We start from the raw sequence: 19,287 nt of genomic DNA, 5'->3' as shown, positions 1-19,287 counted from the left end.
GGAATCCATTTCTTTTTGTTTGATTTCTTGTTCCCTTTTCTCTTCGAGGAGCTTCTCATTTGCTTGCTCTGTGCGATCAAGCCTTTTTTTGTCAACACTGTACATTAGCTCCATGTCTCGGAGATTGGAGTGCAGCCCTCTCTTCTTCATGCCATCTTCTTTCTTCTCTTGGAGGAGTTTTCTATTTTGTTGCAGAGCTTCATGAAGCTTTCCTTGCAAGCTTTCATTGTGTTGCTTGATACTCTGAAGCTTGGAATGCATTTCTCTCTCTTTTAACTCCTGTTGCCTTTTCTCTTGCAGAAGCTTTTCATTTTCTTGCAGTGTGTGATCAAGCTTTTTTTTGTATACACTGTACATTAGCTCCATTTCTTGGAGATTGCTGTGCAGCCCTCTCTTCTTCGTGGCGTCTTGTTTCTTCTCTTGGACAAGTTTTTTATTTTGTTGCAGGGCTTCATCAAGCTTTCCTTGGAGCTCCTGGTTCTTTTTGTCCATGTCATGGAGATCTTGTTGTTTCTCCTCAATAATAGCTTCCTTTTCTTGAAGCTGGCATGACAACTTTTTTAGTTGAGCGCTCTTTTGCTCATTTTCCTCCATCAAGAACTTCATCTTCTCTGTGTTTCTGAGCGCTTCATCCTCCATTTCTTCCAAACGCTTTTCCTCTAGTTCCACTTGGTCACACCAAGGAAGAGAGGAAAGGGAAGAGTCTAGTGGCTCATCCCAGGGAAGAGTGTAGGGGTCAACTTCTTGTCCCTTTGGATTTGTTTGAGACATGTTGGGTCTGGATACAGTTAGAATTGCAAAGGATCCAAATATTTCAAAAGGCTTTTCTGGCGAACGGTTCAATGCTGCACACATCAATGCTGCGAGAAACGGACTAAAAGTCGTTGCTCTTCACCGCTATTTATAGGTTTTTGGATCAAAGGATCAAAGGATCAGAATGGTGGTAAGATTCTACATGTGTGTGACGTCATAATTCTGTAAGGCAATGAGGTTGTCACACGATATTTTTGGAGGAGGGCATTTTTCAACTTGGACAAATTATCAATAAAGTTTCAATCTCTGTTATTTTCCCCAAAAACGTGTTGTCGCAATAATGTTTTCTATTGTAATTTGTGCCAACAGATGGCGCAGTTTAAAGTTGGCTGTTACTCTGCCCAGGCTGCTACCATAGAAGAAGAATGTAGACCAATAGTACTTTAACGATGTCCGCTGATCGTTTCCGTGGAAATCTTAGCATTGCTTTAGCCGTCAAGCTAAAGGTTTAGCTTCATACTGCCATATTTTCAGAGTAACAAAATATTTAAACGGTCTCAGATCATGGTGAGTATTTGAAAAAATGTTTATTTAATGTGAAGCCTGTGATGTGGAAAGGTTAGCAAGCGTAATTTTGCCTATTGTGTTATACACGGGTGCTTACATCCGAGTAGTGTTGATCTTTTCTAAGGTCCATGGGTTTATCCAACGAGCAGCTAAATCACCGTTATATCTGTAATTTTGTGGGCAACGTCTTAATGCAAAAAAAAAAAAAAAATATCCCAAAGCAACGAAGCAAAGACTAAAAAACCACACAATGCGTTTTTAAGCTCTCTCTGCGTTCACTGCCTCTGCAAGTGTCAAACTTCCTCGTTTTAGCTGATGCTAACCAACATTAGCGCTTACGGTTCGTATATAAACACAACTGTCAGCCCTTCACTTTTGGTGCCGACAACATTTTGAGCATTTTCGACAGTTTGTGAAATGGTCGTCATTGGCATTACATGCCAGTAGTGTTCGCTAACTGACTTTACCGGTGATTATATTTATTATTGTTGTCATTATTATTATTATTATTATTATTATAATTATTATGTATTATGATTAGTTTCCCCACCGGAAGAATGCGACGTTCTTGCCAGAACATTCCCAAATAATTGACCACGTTTATTAACAGATCAATTTTCTCCACAGTTTTAGGGTGAGCTAGAATAGATATATGGTTTCAGTAATACGAATAAGAGCGCAACAGCATAGAGACAATGACGATCACTCTCATAATTTCATTACGTTAGTGCACCCATCGCTCCGCATCCTTAACGCTACATTGATGTCAAGAGTCTCTGACACAGCTGTGCTCTGCAGCACAGACACCCTGCTTATCTGTGATTCGGCCAGTCTGGTGTTGAACTCCAAAGACATGCGCGGGGTTAGGTTAGTTGGCTGTTGGTGTGAGTGGTTGTCTGAGTCTCTCTAATAACCCTCCAACAGACTGGCGACCTGTCCAGGGTGTACTTTTGCCCTATGACAGCTGGAATACAACCTGAATAAAATAAGTAGGAGAAAATGAATGATGTTTATGAACTGTAGTTAATGTAGTCAGACAATAAGTTACTGAGCAACAGGCCACAAGTCTTGGTGCAGAATCATACTAAGATTTAAAAAATAAAATGTTGGCACTGGTGTTTGAAACAGTATACTGTCAGTAAGACTGGAGCAACTGCACACATCTGGAAACTAATAACTAGAGTAGTTAAGTAACATTTTGTTACTGCATCCATTTAGCCAGGTATAATTAGCATGTCTACATACATGTCATTTCTAATGTGGTCCTATGTGGTATGTTGTAGGACAGTGAAGTGTCTGACACTGACCATGTACCAGTGCCTGAGAACACTGGTATGGAGGGGGAGAACGCACCTCTTTACTGTATTTGTCAGAAACCAGACATCAACTGCTTCATGATGTAAGTATATATCAGTTTTATATTTGCAGTACGTGCAGTAGGGGTGGGCGCTAGCTTCAGCAATGTTATCAGAGATTTTTTTTTTTTTAAATGAAGATCTTCTATTTCGAGAAAACTACCAATAAGGATATATGCACAGATATAGAAAACAATACTGTAACATTTTATTGATGCTTGCAGTTTGGAGGAAGCAGTATTTGCAAGTGTAACTAAATTCCAGGCATTTTCCATCCTTCTTTTCCTATCAGCTTTTTTCTAATTGTCAGTGTGAACCAAGGTGTCAGCAGCAGCATTATAGTGCAAAAGTAGTGACCCAGCATAGATCAAATGTAAGCACAAAAGTAGCCAAGGTCGTGTTTTTCCTGGAAATTTTAAGTGAAAGGATAAAGTAACTGCTTACCACTTTAGTTTAACAATGATTAATGAAATGTAACCGTGTAACTCATCAGCAGTCTGCACAGTATGGTCACATATTAAAACTGGAGAATATGTTGTACTTGTTGTAGTGTTTCATCATGGGTCCAGTTTTTACCCAGGTGCTTAAAGCCCTTCTTTACCCTCATGTAACACCAACAGTAATTTCCAACCACTATTTCCTGTTCCTGTCAGTCAAACAAACAGACGACAAACATCTTCTATAAACAGGAATAATGTCATTTTATCGGATTAGAAAACATCTAATCTAGCGTTGATATTACACTGCTGTTTAGTGTCTGGCTAATCTCAGTGTCACCAAAATATCTGCCCTACATGTCAAACAATGAGAGAACTTGAAACAGTAACATCACCTAGCAGCTTATTTTAATTAGTGCTAACGTTGTGTTTGCTGGCTAACATTGCTATTATTATAGTCACAGTTAATTGACTTTGAATAGCTTTATTTCAAAAGTAATTTTACAATTTCACAGCCATTTAGCTGTGTTAACTGCACATGCTGTAGGTCATAAGGCGTGCATGGATCATTTTTATCATCAGCCTCTTATCTTTTGTCCACCACAGGCTTTGCCATGATAAATTGGTCAGTTGACAACCAGGAGCCGTACACCTTAACCTCAGAGGCCAGGACATCCAGGGGCAGTGTGAACACGCACTTGTTTAAATGGGACGCAAGACGGACTATAGAGGGCCACCCCCTTGCCAGACAACCAAGTGCTGTCCCTGTCCACGGCCAGTGTGAGAAGGACTCTCACTAAAGTCAACCCACACAAAGCTGCTGGACCAGACAATATACCTGGACGCGTGCTCAGAGCCCGTGCTGACCAGCTGACTGATGTCCTAGCAGGCATCTTTAACATCTCCCTGAGTCAAGCGGTTGTGCCACAGTGCTTTAAAACCACCACCATCATACCTGTCCCCAGACCTTCCCAAAGCCTAATTACACAATGATTGCCTGAGCCTATTCTTGTTAAATGATGAAAAACTCAAAGGCACGTTTGGGCAGTGGATCTGTGTGAAATCAGCAGCTTGCAAAACTAAATCAAAATGTGTGCTATTGATTCTAAAAATAGAAATCACAATAAAGTTCAACATTTACTAAAACCGCCATTCAGTCATCTGAGAATCTTTCCTCATGAAATTATAACGGTTAGATGAATGTATATGCAGTGATTTACTGATCAATGATAAAAGGGGAGATTTATGCAATAACGAAGACTGTCATGAAAAGTATTTGGCATCTGATCTCCTGTAACCTGCGGAGCTAAGCTGTTTTACCAGCTCTGCTCTCTGATTTTTCTTTTATGAAAAAACACAAGTTGTCAAAGTTATTTGTTTGCAAATGTATTTCAGAAATATCGACATACTTTTTTTAATCAGCAGAAACTTTATGTCAGTAGTGCAAAAACCTGCACTGATCTGACCTCATTTCTTCCTCATCCTGATTCCTGACCTGGGAAGGGAGAGAAATATTTGTTTTTGTTTGTCTTCTTGTTTTATTTAATTCCTTGTGGGATTTGGATCCAACACGTAAAGTATGCATATTATGCACACACACAAACACACATGCAGCTATTACCCATTTCTTGTATTCTTGAATAAAGACATTGATTTGACACATTTAATTAGCGGCCAATTGTTTTTATTGTTCAATTATTAAGAAAAAAGAAAAGGTGGGGGTGGGTGGGATGTAAAGGGAGAGAGGAGAGAAAACCCCAACAATCCCCTCTGAGCAAGCACGAGGCGACAGTGGATAGGAAAAACTCCCTTTAAAGGAAGAAACCTATGACAGAACCAGGCTCTAGAGGGGGCAGTCAACTGTCGGGACTGGTTGGGGGGTGACTGTGAAGAGAGGGGAGGGAGATGGGGGAGATGGGAGAGGTGTTAGTAGTTAAGGGGGGGGGGGGGGGGGGGGGGAATTAAGCTGGAATAGAGGTGGGGGAAGAAGAGGTGACATTGGCAGTAGTGAAAGAAGGAGTGTTCTTCCTCCAGAAGAAGCGTTTTTTCTTTTTCTGCTTTTTCTCGAGGATGAGGACCAGCTCCTCGATTTTTTCAGTGTTTTGCTTCTGCAGCTTGTTGCATTTTTTCACCACTTCTTCTTTTTCGGCTTGTTTTTCTTCCAACCTTTCTTTCAGCACTTTAGATGTTGCCTCCTGTTTTTGTAGTTTTTCATTTTCTCCTTCCAGCTCAGATGCTTTGAACTTCATTTTGTTGTAAAGTTCTTGCAGGTTTAGGTTTTTCTTCTCAAACTCCCGGAGAAGAAGTTTTTCTTCTCGCTGCTTACTGACCAGCTGTTCTCTCTCTTGAAGCAGGTCTTGATATTTGTGCAGTGTCTCATCCAACTTTACCTGCAGCATCCTGTCGTTTCCCTCCATGAGCTGGAGTTGGCACTCCATGTCTCCCTGCTTTCTGTCCAGCTGCTCTTTCTCTTGAAGGATTTCTTTATTTTGTCGCAGAGCTTCATCAAGCTTTCCTTGCAAGCTTTCATTTTGTTGCTTGATGCTCTGCAGATTGGAATCCATTTCTTTTTGTTTGATTTCTTGTTCCCTTTTCTCTTTGAGGAGCTTCTCATTTGCTTGCTCTGTGCGATCAAGCCTTTTTTTGTCAACACTGTACATTAGCTCCATGTCTCGGAGATTGGAGTGCAGCCCTCTCTTCTTCATGCCATCTTCTTTCTTCTCTTGGAGGAGTTTTCTATTTTGTTGCAGAGCTTCATGAAGCTTTCCTTGCAAGCTTTCATTGTGTTGCTTGATACTCTGAAGCTTGGAATGCATTTCTCTCTCTTTTAACTCCTGTTGCCTTTTCTCTTGCAGAAGCTTTTCATTTTCTTGCAGTGTGTGATCAAGCTTTTTTTTGTATACACTGTACATTAGCTCCATTTCTTGGAGATTGCTGTGCAGCCCTCTCTTCTTCGTGGCGTCTTGTTTCTTCTCTTGGACAAGTTTTTTATTTTGTTGCAGGGCTTCATCAAGCTTTCCTTGGAGCTCCTGGTTCTTTTTGTCCATGTCATGGAGATCTTGTTGTTTCTCCTCAATAATAGCTTCCTTTTCTTGAAGCTGGCATGACAACTTTTTTAGTTGAGCGCTCTTTTGCTCATTTTCCTCCATCAAGAACTTCATCTTCTCTGTGTTTCTGAGCGCTTCATCCTCCATTTCTTCCAAACGCTTTTCCTCTAGTTCCACTTGGTCACACCAAGGAAGAGAGGAAAGGGAAGAGTCTAGTGGCTCATCCCAGGGAAGAGTGTAGGGGTCAACTTCTTGTCCCTTTGGATTTGTTTGAGACATGTTGGGTCTGGATACAGTTAGAATTGCAAAGGATCCAAATATTTCAAAAGGCTTTTTTGGCGAACGGTTCAATGCTGCACACATCAATGCTGCGAGAAACGGACTAAAAGTCGTTGCTCTTCACCGCTATTTATAGGTTTTTGGATCAAAGGATCAAAGGATCAGAATGGTGGTAAGATTCTACATGTGTGTGACGTCATAATTCTGTAAGGCAATGAGGTTGTCACATGATATTTTTGGAGGAGGGCATTTTTCAACTTGGACAAATTATCAATAAAGTTTCAATCTCTGTTATTTTCCCCAAAAACGTGTTGTCGCAATAATGTTTTCTATTGTAATTTGTGCCAACAGATGGCGCAGTTTAAAGTTGGCTGTTACTCTGCCCAGGCTGCTACCATAGAAGAAGAATGTAGACCAATAGTACTTTAACGATGTCCGCTGATCGTTTCCGTGGAAATCTTAGCATTGCTTTAGCCGTCAAGCTAAAGGTTTAGCTTCATACTGCCATATTTTCAGAGTAACAAAATATTTAAACGGTCTCAGATCATGGTGAGTATTTGAAAAAAATGTTTATTTAATGTGAAGCCTGTGATGTGGAAAGGTTAGCAAGCGTAATTTTGCCTATTGTGTTATACACGGGTGCTTACATCCGAGTAGTGTTGATCTTTTCTAAGGTCCATGGGTTTATCCAACGAGCAGCTAAATCACCGTTATATCTGTAATTTTGTGGGCAACGTCTTAATGCAAAAAAAAAAAAAAAATATCCCAAAGCAACGAAGCAAAGACTAAAAAACCACACAATGCGTTTTTAAGCTCTCTCTGCGTTCACTGCCTCTGCAAGTGTCAAACTTCCTCGCTTTAGCTGATGCTAACCAACATTAGCGCTTACGGTTCGTATATAAACACAACTGTCAGCCCTTCACTTTTGGTGCCGACAACATTTTGAGCATTTTCGACAGTTTGTGAAATGGTCGTCATTGGCATTACATGCCAGTAGTGTTCGCTAACTGACTTTACCGGTGATTATATTTATTATTGTTGTCATTATTATTATTATTATTATTATTATTATTATTATTATTATTATTATGATTAGTTTCCCCACCGGAAGAATGCGACGTTCTTGCCAGAACATTCCCAAATAATTGACCACGTTTATTAACAGATCAATTTTCTCCACAGTTTTAGGGTGAGCTAGAATAGATATATGGTTTCAGTAATACGAATAAGAGCGCAACAGCATAGAGACAATGACGATCACTCTCATAATTTCATTACGTTAGTGCACCCATCGCTCCGCATCCTTAACGCTACATTGATGTCGAGAGTCTCTGACACAGCTGTGCTCTGCAGCACAGACACCCTGCTTATCTGTGATTCGGCCAGTCTGGTGTTGAACTCCAAAGACATGCGCGGGGTTAGGTTAGTTGGCTGTTGGTGTGAGTGGTTGTCTGAGTCTCTCTAATAACCCTCCAACAGACTGGCGACCTGTCCAGGGTGTACTTTTGCCCTATGACAGCTGGAATACAACCTGAATAAAATAAGTAGGAGAAAATGAATGATGTTTATGAACTGTAGTTAATGTAGTCAGACAATAAGTTACCGAGCAACAGGCCACAAGTCTTGGTGCAGAATCATACTAAGATTTAAAAAATAAAATGTTGGCACTGGTGTTTGAAACAGTATACTGTCAGTAAGACTGGAGCAACTGCACACATCTGGAAACTAATAACTAGAGTAGTTAAGTAACATTTTGTTACTGCATCCATTTAGCCAGGTATAATTAGCATGTCTACATACATGTCATTTCTAATGTGGTCCTATGTGGTATGTTGTAGGACAGTGAAGTGTCTGACACTGACCATGTACCAGTGCCTGAGAACACTGGTATGGAGGGGGAGAACGCACCTCTTTACTGTATTTGTCAGAAACCAGACATCAACTGCTTCATGATGTAAGTATATATCAGTTTTATATTTGCAGTACGTGCAGTAGGGGTGGGCGCTAGCTTCAGCAATGTTATCAGAGATTTTTTTTTTTTAAATGAAGATCTTCTATTTCGAGAAAACTACCAATAAGGATATATGCACAGATATAGAAAACAATACTGTAACATTTTATTGATGCTTGCAGTTTGGAGGAAGCAGTATTTGCAAGTGTAACTAAATTCCAGGCATTTTCCATCCTTCTTTTCCTATCAGCTTTTTTCTAATTGTCAGTGTGAACCAAGGTGTCAGCAGCAGCATTATAGTGCAAAAGTAGTGACCCAGCATAGATCAAATGTAAGCACAAAAGTAGCCAAGGTCGTGTTTTTCCTGGAAATTTTAAGTGAAAGGATAAAGTAACTGCTTACCACTTTAGTTTAACAATGATTAATGAAATGTAACCGTGTAACTCATCAGCAGTCTGCACAGTATGGTCACATATTAAAACTGGAGAATATGTTGTACTTGTTGTAGTGTTTCATCATGGGTCCAGTTTTTACCCAGGTGCTTAAAGCCCTTCTTTACCCTCATGTAACACCAACAGTAATTTCCAACCACTATTTCCTGTTCCTGTCAGTCAAACAAACAGACGACAAACATCTTCTATAAACAGGAATAATGTCATTTTATCGGATTAGAAAACATCTAATCTAGCGTTGATATTACACTGCTGTTTAGTGTCTGGCTAATCTCAGTGTCACCAAAATATCTGCCCTACATGTCAAACAATGAGAGAACTTGAAACAGTAACATCACCTAGCAGCTTATTTTAATTAGTGCTAACGTTGTGTTTGCTGGCTAACATTGCTATTATTATAGTCACAGTTAATTGACTTTGAATAGCTTTATTTCAAAAGTAATTTTACAATTTCACAGCCATTTAGCTGTGTTAACTGCACATGCTGTAGGTCATAAGGCGTGCATGGATCATTTTTATCATCAGCCTCTTATCTTTTGTCCACCACAGGCTTTGCCATGATAAATTGGTCAGTTGACAACCAGGAGCCGTACACCTTAACCTCAGAGGCCAGGACATCCAGGGGCAGTGTGAACACGCACTTGTTTAAATGGGACGCAAGACGGACTATAGAGGGCCACCCCCTTGCCAGACAACCAAGTGCTGTCCCTGTCCACGGCCAGTGTGAGAAGGACTCTCACTAAAGTCAACCCACACAAAGCTGCTGGACCAGACAATATACCTGGACGCGTGCTCAGAGCCCGTGCTGACCAGCTGACTGATGTCCTAGCAGGCATCTTTAACATCTCCCTGAGTCAAGCGGTTGTGCCACAGTGCTTTAAAACCACCACCATCATACCTGTCCCCAGACCTTCCCAAAGCCTAATTACACAATGATTGCCTGAGCCTATTCTTGTTAAATGATGAAAAACTCAAAGGCACGTTTGGGCAGTGGATCTGTGTGAAATCAGCAGCTTGCAAAACTAAATCAAAATGTGTGCTATTGATTCTAAAAATAGAAATCACAATAAAGTTCAACATTTACTAAAACCGCCATTCAGTCATCTGAGAATCTTTCCTCATGAAATTATAACGGTTAGATGAATGTATATGCAGTGATTTACTGATCAATGATAAAAGGGGAGATTTATGCAATAACGAAGACTGTCATGAAAAGTATTTGGCATCTGATCTCCTGTAACCTGCGGAGCTAAGCTGTTTTACCAGCTCTGCTCTCTGATTTTTCTTTTATGAAAAAACACAAGTTGTCAAAGTTATTTGTTTGCAAATGTATTTCAGAAATATCGACATACTTTTTTTTAATCAGCAGAAACTTTATGTCAGTAGTGCAAAAACCTGCACTGATCTGACCTCATTTCTTCCTCATCCTGATTCCTGACCTGGGAAGGGAGAGAAATATTTGTTTTTGTTTGTCTTCTTGTTTTATTTAATTCCTTGTGGGATTTGGATCCAACATGTAAAGTATGCATATTATGCACACACACAAACACACATGCAGCTATTACCCATTTCTTGTATTCTTGAATAAAGACATTGATTTGACACATTTAATTAGCGGCCAATTGTTTTTATTGTTCAATTATTAAGAAAAAAGAAAAGGTGGGGGTGGGTGGGATGTAAAGGGAGAGAGGAGAGAAAACCCCAACAATCCCCTCTGAGCAAGCACGAGGCGACAGTGGATAGGAAAAACTCCCTTTAAAGGAAGAAACCTATGACAGAACCAGGCTCTAGAGGGGGCAGTCAACTGTCGGGACTGGTTGGGGGGTGACTGTGAAGAGAGGGGAGGGAGATGGGGGAGATGGGAGAGGTGTTAGTAGTTAAGGGGGGGGGGGGGGGGAATTAAGCTGGAATAGAGGTGGGGGAAGAAGAGGTGACATTGGCAGTAGTGAAAGAAGGAGTGTTCTTCCTCCAGAAGAAGCGTTTTTTCTTTTTCTGCTTTTTCTCGAGGATGAGGACCAGCTCCTCGATTTTTTCAGTGTTTTGCTTCTGCAGCTTGTTGCATTTTTTCACCACTTCTTCTTTTTCGGCTTGTTTTTCTTCCAACCTTTCTTTCAGCACTTTAGATGTTGCCTCCTGTTTTTGTAGTTTTTCATTTTCTCCTTCCAGCTCAGATGCTTTGAACTTCATTTTGTTGTAAAGTTCTTGCAGGTTTTGTTTTTTCTTCTCAAACTCCTGGAGAAGAAGTTTTTCTTCTCGCTGCTTACTGACCAGCTGTTCTCTTTCTTGAAGCAGGTCTTGATATTTGTGCAGTGTCTCATCCAACTTTACCTGCAGCATCCTGTCGTTTCCCTCCATGAGCTGGAGTTGGCACTCCATGTCTCCCTGCTTTCTGTCCAGCTGCTCTTTCTCTTGAAGGATTTCTTTATTTTGTCGCAGAGCTTCATCAAGCTTTCCTTGCAAGCTTTCATTTTGTTGCTTGATGCTCTGCAGATTGGAATCCATTTCTTTTTGTTTGATTTCTTGTTCCCTTTTCTCTTTGAGGAGCTTCTCATTTGCTTGCTCTGTGCGATCAAGCCTTTTTTTGTCAACACTGTACATTAGCTCCATGTCTCGGAGATTGGAGTGCAGCCCTCTCTTCTTCATGCCATCTTCTTTCTTCTCTTGGAGGAGTTTTCTATTTTGTTGCAGAGCTTCATGAAGCTTTCCTTGCAAGCTTTCATTGTGTTGCTTGATACTCTGAAGCTTGGAATGCATTTCTCTCTCTTTTAACTCCTGTTGCCTTTTCTCTTGCAGAAGCTTTTCATTTTCTTGCAGTGTGTGATCAAGCTTTTTTTTGTATACACTGTACATTAGCTCCATTTCTTGGAGATTGCTGTGCAGCCCTCTCTTCTTCGTGGCGTCTTGTTTCTTCTCTTGGACAAGTTTTTTATTTTGTTGCAGGGCTTCATCAAGCTTTCCTTGGAGCTCCTGGTTCTTTTTGTCCATGTCATGGAGATCTTGTTGTTTCTCCTCAATAATAGCTTCCTTTTCTTGAAGCTGGCATGACAACTTTTTTAGTTGAGCGCTCTTTTGCTCATTTTCCTCCATCAAGAACTTCATCTTCTCTGTGTTTCTGAGCGCTTCATCCTCCATTTCTTCCAAACGCTTTTCCTCTAGTTCCACTTGGTCACACCAAGGAAGAGAGGAAAGGGAAGAGTCTAGTGGCTCATCCCAGGGAAGAGTGTAGGGGTCAACTTCTTGTCCCTTTGGATTTGTTTGAGACATCTTGGGTCTGGATACAGTTAGAATTGCAAAGGATCCAAATATTTCAAAAGGCTTTTTTGGCGAACGGTTCAATGCTGCACACATCAATGCTGCGAGAAACGGACTAAAAGTCGTTGCTCTTCACCGCTATTTATAGGTTTTTGGATCAAAGGATCAAAGGATCAGAATGGTGGTAAGATTCTACATGTGTGTGACGTCATAATTCTGTAAGGCAATGAGGTTGTCACACGATATTTTTGGAGGAGGGCATTTTTCAACTTGGACAAATTATCAATAAAGTTTCAATCTCTGTTATTTTCCCCAAAAACGTGTTGTCGCAATAATGTTTTCTATTGTAATTTGTGCCAACAGATGGCGCAGTTTAAAGTTGGCTGTTACTCTGCCCAGGCTGCTACCATAGAAGAAGAATGTAGACCAATAGTACTTTAACGATGTCCGCTGATCGTTTCCGTGGAAATCTTAGCATTGCTTTAGCCGTCAAGCTAAAGGTTTAGCTTCATACTGCCATATTTTCAGAGTAACAAAATATTTAAACGGTCTCAGATCATGGTGAGTATTTGAAAAAATGTTTATTTAATGTGAAGCCTGTGATGTGGAAAGGTTAGCAAGCGTAATTTTGCCTATTGTGTTATACACGGGTGCTTACATCCGAGTAGTGTTGATCTTTTCTAAGGTCCATGGGTTTATCCAACGAGCAGCTAAATCACCGTTATATCTGTAATTTTGTGGGCAACGTCTTAATGCAAAAAAAAAAATAAAAAAAAATCCCAAAGCAACGAAGCAAAGACTAAAAAACCCCACAATGCGTTTTTAAGCTCTCTCTGTGTTCACTGCCTCTGCAAGTGTCAAACTTCCTCGCTTTAGCTGATGATAACCAACATTAGCGCTTACGGTTCGTATATAAACACAACTGTCAGCCCTTCACTTTTGGTGCCGACAACATTTTGAGCATTTTCGACAGTTTGTGAAATGGTCGTCATTGGCATTACATGCCAGTAGTGTTCGCTAACTGACTTTACCGGTGATTATATTTATTATTGTTGTCATTATTATTATTATTATTATTATTATTATTATTATTATTATGATTAGTTTCCCCACCGGAAGAATGCGACGTTCTTGCCAGAACATTCCCAAATAATTGACCACGTTTATTAACAGATCAATTTTCTCCACAGTTTTAGGGTGAGCTAGAATAGATATATGGTTTCAGTAATACGAATAAGAGCGCAACAGCATAGAGACAATGACGATCACTCTCATAATTTCATTACGTTAGTGCACCCATCGCTCCGCATCCTTAACGCTACATTGATGTCGAGAGTCTCTGACACAGCTGTGCTCTGCAGCACAGACACCCTGCTTATCTGTGATTCGGCCAGTCTGGTGTTGAACTCCAAAGACATGCGCGGGGTTAGGTTAGTTGGCTGTTGGTGTGAGTGGTTGTCTGAGTCTCTCTAATAACCCTCCAACAGACTGGCGACCTGTCCAGGGTGTACTTTTGCCCTATGACAGCTGGAATACAACCTGAATAAAATAAGTAGGAGAAAATGAATGATGTTTATGAACTGTAGTTAATGTAGTCAGACAATAAGTTACTGAGCAACAGGCCACAAGTCTTGGTGCAGAATCATACTAAGATTTAAAAAATAAAATGTTGGCACTGGTGTTTGAAACAGTATACTGTCAGTAAGACTGGAGCAACTGCACACATCTGGAAACTAATAACTAGAGTAGTTAAGTAACATTTTGTTACTGCATCCATTTAGCCAGGTATAATTAGCATGTCTACATACATGTCATTTCTAATGTGGTCCTATGTGGTATGTTGTAGGACAGTGAAGTGTCTGACACTGACCATGTACCAGTGCCTGAGAACACTGGTATGGAGGGGGAGAACGCACCTCTTTACTGTATTTGTCAGAAACCAGACATCAACTGCTTCATGATGTAAGTATATATCAGTTTTATATTTGCAGTACGTGCAGTAGGGGTGGGCGCTAGCTTCAGCAATGTTATCAGAGATTTTTTTTTTTTTAAATGAAGATCTTCTATTTCGAGAAAACTACCAATAAGGATATATGCACAGATATAGAAAACAATACTGTAACATTTTATTGATGCTTGCAGTTTGGAGGAAGCAGTATTTGCAAGTGTAACTAAATTCCAGGCATTTTCCATCCTTCTTTTCCTATCAGCTTTTTTCTAATTGTCAGTGTGAACCAAGGTGTCAGCAGCAGCATTATAGTGCAAAAGTAGTGACCCAGCATAGATCAAATGTAAGCACAAAAGTAGCCAAGGTCGTGTTTTTCCTGGAAATTTTAAGTGAAAGGATAAAGTAACTGCTTACCACTTTAGTTTAACAATGATTAATGAAATGTAACCGTGTAACTCATCAGCAGTCTGCACAGTATGGTCACATATTAAAACTGGAGAATATGTTGTACTTGTTGTAGTGTTTCATCATGGGTCCAGTTTTTACCCAGGTGCTTAAAGCCCTTCTTTACCCTCATGTAACACCAACAGTAATTTCCAACCACTATTTCCTGTTCCTGTCAGTCAAACAAACAGACGACAAACATCTTCTATAAACAGGAATAATGTCATTTTATCGGATTAGAAAACATCTAATCTAGCGTTGATATTACACTGCTGTTTAGTGTCTGGCTAATCTCAGTGTCACCAAAATATCTGCCCTACATGTCAAACAATGAGAGAACTTGAAACAGTAACATCACCTAGCAGCTTATTTTAATTAGTGCTAACGTTGTTTGCTGGCTAACATTGCTATTATTATAGTCACAGTTAATTGACTTTGAATAGCTTTATTTCAAAAGTAATTTTACAATTTCACAGCCATTTAGCTGTGTTAACTGCACATGCTGTAGGTCATAAGGCGTGCATGCATCATTTTTATCATCAGCCTCTTATCTTTTGTCCACCACAGGCTTTGCCATGATAAATTGGTCAGTTGACAACCAGGAGCCGTACACCTTAACCTCAGAGGCCAGGACATCCAGGGGCAGTGTGAACACGCACTTGTTTAAATGGGACGCAAGACGGACTATAGAGGGCCACCCCCTTGCCAGACAACCAAGTGCTGTCCCTGTCCACGGCCAGTGTGAGAAGGACTCTCACTAAAGTCAACCCACACAAAGCTGCTGGACCAGACAATATACCTGGACGCGTGCTCAGAGCCCGTGCTGACCAGCTGACTGATGTCCTAGCAGGCATCTTTAACATCTCCCTGAGTCAAGCGGTTGTGCCACAGTGCTTTAAAACCACCACCATCATACCTGTCCCCAGACCTTCCCAAAGCCTAATTACACAATGATTGCCTGAGCCTATTCTTGTTAAATGATGAAAAACTCAAAGGCACGTTTGGGCAGTGGATCTGTGTGAAATCAGCAGCTTGCAAAACTAAATCAAAATGTGTGCTATTGATTCTAAAAATAGAAATCACAATAAAGTTCAACATTTACTAAAACCGCCATTCAGTCATCTGAGAATCTTTCCTCATGAAATTATAACGGTTAGATGAATGTATATGCAGTGATTTACTGATCAATGATAAAAGGGGAGATTTATGCAATAACGAAGACTGTCATGAAAAGTATTTGGCATCTGATCTCCTGTAACCTGCGGAGCTAAGCTGTTTTACCAGCTCTGCTCTCTGATTTTTCTTTTATGAAAAAACACAAGTTGTCAAAGTTATTTGTTTGCAAATGTATTTCAGAAATATCGACATACTTTTTTTTTAATCAGCAGAAACTTTATGTCAGTAGTGCAAAAACCTGCACTGATCTGACCTCATTTCTTCCTCATCCTGATTCCTGACCTGGGAAGGGAGAGAAATATTTGTTTTTGTTTGTCTTCTTGTTTTATTTAATTCCTTGTGGGATTTGGATCCAACACGTAAAGTATGCATATTATGCACACACACAAACACACATGCAGCTATTACCCATTTCTTGTATTCTTGAATAAAGACATTGATTTGACACATTTAATTAGCGGCCAATTGTTTTTATTGTTCAATTATTAAGAAAAAAGAAAAGGTGGGGGTGGGTGGGATGTAAAGGGAGAGAGGAGAGAAAACCCCAACAATCCCCTCTGAGCAAGCACGAGGCGACAGTGGATAGGAAAAACTCCCTTTAAAGGAAGAAACCTATGACAGAACCAGGCTCTAGAGGGGGCAGTCAACTGTCGGGACTGGTTGGGGGGTGACTGTGAAGAGAGGGGAGGGAGATGGGGGAGATGGGAGAGGTGTTAGTAGTTAAGGGGGGGGGGGGAATTAAGCTGGAATAGAGGTGGGGGAAGAAGAGGTGACATTGGCAGTAGTGAAAGAAGGAGTGTTCTTCCTCCAGAAGAAGCGTTTTTTCTTTTTCTGCTTTTTCTCGAGGATGAGGACCAGCTCCTCGATTTTTTCAGTGTTTTGCTTCTGCAGCTTGTTGCATTTTTTCACCACTTCTTCTTTTTCGGCTTGTTTTTCTTCCAACCTTTCTTTCAGCACTTTAGATGTTGCCTCCTGTTTTTGTAGTTTTTCATTTTCTCCTTCCAGCTCAGATGCTTTGAACTTCATTTTGTTGTAAAGTTCTTGCAGGTTTAGGTTTTTCTTCTCAAACTCCCGGAGAAGAAGTTTTTCTTCTCGCTGCTTACTGACCAGCTGTTCTCTCTCTTGAAGCAGGTCTTGATATTTGTGCAGTGTCTCATCCAACTTTACCTGCAGCATCCTGTCGTTTCCCTCCATGAGCTGGAGTTGGCACTCCATGTCTCCCTGCTTTCTGTCCAGCTGCTCTTTCTCTTGAAGGATTTCTTTATTTTGTCGCAGAGCTTCATCAAGCTTTCCTTGCAAGCTTTCATTTTGTTGCTTGATGCTCTGCAGATTGGAATCCATTTCTTTTTGTTTGATTTCTTGTTCCCTTTTCTCTTCGAGGAGCTTCTCATTTGCTTGCTCTGTGCGATCAAGCCTTTTTTTGTCAACACTGTACATTAGCTCCATGTCTCGGAGATTGGAGTGCAGCCCTCTCTTCTTCATGCCATCTTCTTTCTTCTCTTGGAGGAGTTTTCTATTTTGTTGCAGAGCTTCATGAAGCTTTCCTTGCAAGCTTTCATTGTGTTGCTTGATACTCTGAAGCTTGGAATGCATTTCTCTCTCTTTTAACTCCTGTTGCCTTTTCTCTTGCAGAAGCTTTTCATTTTCTTGCAGTGTGTGATCAAGCTTTTTTTTGTATACACTGTACATTAGCTCCATTTCTTGGAGATTGCTGTGCAGCCCTCTCTTCTTCGTGGCGTCTTGTTTCTTCTCTTGGACAAGTTTTTTATTTTGTTGCAGGGCTTCATCAAGCTTTCCTTGGAGCTCCTGGTTCTTTTTGTCCATGTCATGGAGATCTTGTTGTTTCTCCTCAATAATAGCTTCCTTTTCTTGAAGCTGGCATGACAACTTTTTTAGTTGAGCGCTCTTTTGCTCATTTTCCTCCATCAAGAACTTCATCTTCTCTGTGTTTCTGAGCGCTTCATCCTCCATTTCTTCCAAACGCTTTTCCTCTAGTTCCACTTGGTCACACCAAGGAAGAGAGGAAAGGGAAGAGTCTAGTGGCTCATCCCAGGGAAGAGTGTAGGGGTCAACTTCTTGTCCCTTTGGATTTGTTTGAGACATGTTGGGTCTGGATACAGTTAGAATTGCAAAGGATCCAAATATTTCAAAAGGCTTTTCTGGCGAACGGTTCAATGCTGCACACATCAATGCTGCGAGAAACGGACTAAAAGTCGTTGCTCTTCACCGCTATTTATAGGTTTTTGGATCAAAGGATCAAAGGATCAGAATGGTGGTAAGATTCTACATGTGTGTGACGTCATAATTCTGTAAGGCAATGAGGTTGTCACACGATATTTTTGGAGGAGGGCATTTTTCAACTTGGACAAATTATCAATAAAGTTTCAATCTCTGTTATTTTCCCCAAAAAACGTGTTGTCGCAATAATGTTTTGTATTGTAATTTGTGCCAACAGATGGCGCAGTTTAAAGTTGGCTGTTACTCTGCCCAGGCTGCTACCATAGAAGAAGAATGTAGACCAATAGTACTTTAACGATGTCCGCTGATCGTTTCCGTGTAAATCTTAGCATTGCTTTAGCTGTCAAGCCCTTTGTTCCTTCAGTGGGCTGGTTTCAGTCATTATGCAAATGTACTGTTTATAAGATTGGGGAAACCTGCAGTCAGCTGAGACCGAAGAAGTCACTTGGATGAGTGACGAAACGTTTCTCCCACAAAACGCTACGTCCAGATGAACAGAATCAACTTTTGGAGATTTGCATAATGACTGAAACCAGCCCACTGAAGGAACAATGGGCTGAGAAGTCAGTTTATTCATCATAATTATGCAAATTCTCATGCCCATTGATCAGCAACCACTCTCATTCAAAAAGGCATCTCTAAAATGTAAAAGTGAGGACAAGTGAAGCTTTGTAAAGTACAATTAGATTTCCAGACATTTGGTGATACAGTCACGTTGCACTAACTCTTAGATAAGTGGCTAGGGGTTCTCCAGAAACTTTGTGGGATCTTCTTGAGTTTAAACAAATCTGCTATTCTGACCAGACAGTCAGCAGGGAAAGGTTTGCAATCAAGAGATAAGCTGAGAGCTCAGTGTCAACATTAGTGGATTGAGGTGAATTGAGGAAAAAAGATCTATTCCAATAGAAGGAAATCAAACACTTAAACACTTGGAACAGTTTTCAAATACATTAATAGTAATGCAACACTGTCCTCTTCCCCCAGATAGGCAACTGAGCCTGTTGAACTGTTTGGAATGGAACTTATGGGTAAATTAACCTTAACTGGTATATTTGTCATGGTTGTTTATTCTACTATATGGACCCACTGTGGTGGGGTGTGGTTTGTAGCTCAGCTCTAGGGGAAGGGGTGGAGCAGCTAGTTCAGGGTGTGGTGTTAGAGCAGGCTGACCCACACAGCTGTTCTCCATTACCTGGTCACGCCTTCCCTGCTTCAGTAGGATGCTGGGGTCTAACAGGAGAGCAGTGTGCTGTAATGGGACAAGGCAGCTGCACAAGAAAATATTGTAAATAAAATCATCCACGTGCTTACAACGCGGTGTGCCTTCTTATTGTGATTTATTGCATTTGATGTTGGATAAATGGACACTGTACCCATGTCCTTTTACA

General features: G+C 40.6%; 3 long non-coding RNA genes across 4 annotated transcripts; all 3 read left to right on the top strand.

Annotated features, from left to right (window-relative positions):
• The first annotated feature begins 1,095 nt into the window (after positions 1 to 1,095).
• On the top strand, positions 1,096 to 4,779 carry LOC308391851. The gene is made up of 3 exons (XR_013970707.1): positions 1,096 to 1,320; positions 2,604 to 2,719; positions 3,719 to 4,779. It is a non-coding gene; the product is annotated as an uncharacterized lncRNA (long non-coding RNA).
• A 2,020-nt stretch (positions 4,780 to 6,799) lies between these two features.
• Positions 6,800 to 10,452, top strand: LOC308391878. Of its 2 annotated transcripts, XR_013970712.1 has the most exons (3): positions 6,800 to 6,987; positions 8,277 to 8,392; positions 9,391 to 10,452. It is a non-coding gene; the product is annotated as an uncharacterized lncRNA (long non-coding RNA). The 2 variants fall into 2 exon arrangements; XR_013970713.1 differs by lacking the exon at positions 6,800 to 6,987 and having other exon boundaries at positions 7,020 to 8,392.
• A 1,977-nt stretch (positions 10,453 to 12,429) lies between these two features.
• Positions 12,430 to 16,115, top strand: LOC308392317. Its single transcript, XR_013970793.1, has 3 exons — positions 12,430 to 12,654; positions 13,940 to 14,055; positions 15,053 to 16,115. It is a non-coding gene; the product is annotated as an uncharacterized lncRNA (long non-coding RNA).
• Positions 16,116 to 19,287: the final 3,172 nt, after the last annotated feature.

This window comes from Rhamphochromis sp. 'chilingali' (genome assembly GCF_963969265.1).
Source record: "Rhamphochromis sp. 'chilingali' genome assembly, chromosome: 2".
NCBI lineage: Eukaryota > Metazoa > Chordata > Actinopteri > Cichliformes > Cichlidae > Rhamphochromis > Rhamphochromis sp. 'chilingali'.
The sequence above is the reverse complement of the archived record's forward strand: the minus strand, read 5'-3'. Positions and strand labels throughout refer to the sequence as shown.